Below are 2,319 nucleotides of genomic sequence, written 5' to 3' on the forward strand. Positions count from 1 at the left end.
TAAAATCTGTATCGCAATTTTCAGAAAATAGGTGTTACAGCTGGAATTACAGCTTGGCTACTTATTGCCTATCATCTTGCCAAATCACTTGCGGTTCTATGCATCAGTTCTATCCACTATGAAATAAGAAAGAGTCTCATCACCTGTTTTTGATACAAGAAGAGTATGAATTAGGTCAAATACAAATAATGCACATAAGAAAAAACTAAGAAAACACCTGATAGAAAACGATTTTTAAAATGGAATTATTGCACAACCTGTTTCTCCCAAACATGGGGTCCTGTAGCCCAGGTCTTACCCAAATCAGGATGAGGTAGTGGCCGGTCCAGTTGGGGCTGTTGGCCCTGACCCTCCTTGTTGTGTACCTGCACATCCCACCTCTTCAGGTGTCCCCTGCCCTTCACTCATAGAAGTCTTTAGGAAAGTTGTTCACTTACAAAGGACTGTGTATCTTCTACCAAGATTTTGTGGGTGTGCTTGGAAGTCCGGAGATAGTTGGGCGTTTACACGGCTTTCCAACATCCAGCTACAATCGGTACAACTTTGGGAAGTTTGACCTTGAGGTCTTATCGAGTGATTGTCCTTGATTTCTCAGGCTTTGGCTTCAGTGACAAACGGAGACCACATCACTATTCCATATTTGAGCAGGCCAGCATTGTGGAAGCGCTTTGGGGCATCTGGAGCTCCAGAACGGCAGGATCAACCTTTAGTCTCATGACTATGGAGATATTGTTGCTCAGGAACTGCTCTACAGGCACAAGCATAATCTGTCTGGTCGGCTTACCATAAAGAGTCTCTGTCTGTCAAATGGAGGTATCTTTCCTGAGACTCGCCGTACACTCCTCCAAAAGCTACTCACAGGTGGAGGTGTGCTGCCACCCATCCTCACGCAGCTGGTGAACTTTGTATTCTCTTGAGGTCTCACCCCAGTCTTTGGGCCGTATACTCGGCCCTCTGAGAGTGAGCTGTGGGACATGTGGGCAGGGATCCTCAACAATGACAGAAACTTAGTCATTGTTAGTCTCTTCCATCAATAGAGGAACTAGTTCAGAAGGCGCTGTGTGGGAGTTCTTGCCTCTGTAACTATCCCTATTCATTTTATCTGTGGGCCTTGGATCCTGTGAACCCCTACCCAGAGTTTTTGGAGCTGTACAGGAAAATGCTGCCGTGGTCTACATTAGCCGCGATCCACAGCTAGAGGATCCCATGGGCTTCTTCAACTGCTTCTGAGCTGGAAAGAGTAGCTTCCCTGTATTACCTCGCCTACGCCCTTATCTGTTTTGTATCCACTTAGGAAGAGATGCTCAAAAGAGATCCTGGCCATCAAACACTATTCTCTCACAAAGTCCACTTCACTCAAATTGGTGAACAGTATATAGGAAGAAGCCAGCAGGAACTCTAAGACTGACATAATAGTCCTCCACCCATTACTTTAACATCTGATCAAATGTATGGACTGGGCTTTGTTTTTGTGTTATTATGAAACTCTGATGAGCGCTAATATTCACTGATGCAGAAAGACTTTTTTTGCATAAAAGATTTTTAAGATTTTGGACTCCTCTAAAGTATTTAGAACTGCTCATTCCTGGCCCAGCTCCAACAAGAATTCTACAGTAAGAATGAGGAGAAGGGCACCTCCTTCCTTGTTCTTGAATGGCTTTATGGGTACATACTTTTTAAAATTTCTTTAAGCAACAGAGCTGAGTCCTCTTTGTCATACCTTTGGATTTAGTTTCATTAGCTGTGTTTAATTATGAACATTTTGTTAAAACAGATATTGGCTTAAATAATATGGTATTCTATGTATGATTTAAGACTATGATTTACCTACACATTACATATATATATATAAAATAAGGATACTAAGTCAGCATACCCTTACTCTGCCAGAGTAGCGAACCTAATTAAACATGTTTGATTTCTGAATAAATTCAACTAAATCCAAACTATTTACAGAATTTCCTGAAATTGCAGGACATAAAGGACCAATAGCATCTGTGCCAGAGATTTACTGTTATTAGCTAAGAAGACCAATTCTAACAGCAAATGACAGTCTGAGACGCCTCATACCTCAGTGCTTGGAAGCATGTCTTTCCTGAGCTACCGTAGAGGGGAAGGGATTGTTTTGTAGTCAAGTCACCGCGCTGAATATACATTGATTCGTTTATGATGACTGCTTACCTCCCCAGTGCCTGCCCCAGGGAGGCTTTCCAATGTAGCTCAGTCATTCCTATACTTTACGGACAGGAAAATTCCAGAAACTTTAAGAACAAATTCAGAAAGATCTATGAGCACATGGTGCTGAATATTTATTTTTTA

The 2,319-nt window shown here is 42.0% G+C and overlaps 1 pseudogene; it reads left to right on the plus strand.

The window, feature by feature from the left end:
• Positions 1-308: 308 nt before the first annotated feature.
• On the plus strand, positions 309-1,198 carry LOC126954458 (mesoderm-specific transcript homolog protein-like; annotated as a pseudogene).
• Positions 1,199-2,319: the final 1,121 nt, after the last annotated feature.

The sequence above is a fragment of the Macaca thibetana genome, chromosome 5, assembly GCF_024542745.1.
Source record: "Macaca thibetana thibetana isolate TM-01 chromosome 5, ASM2454274v1, whole genome shotgun sequence".
Taxonomy (NCBI): domain Eukaryota; kingdom Metazoa; phylum Chordata; class Mammalia; order Primates; family Cercopithecidae; genus Macaca; species Macaca thibetana.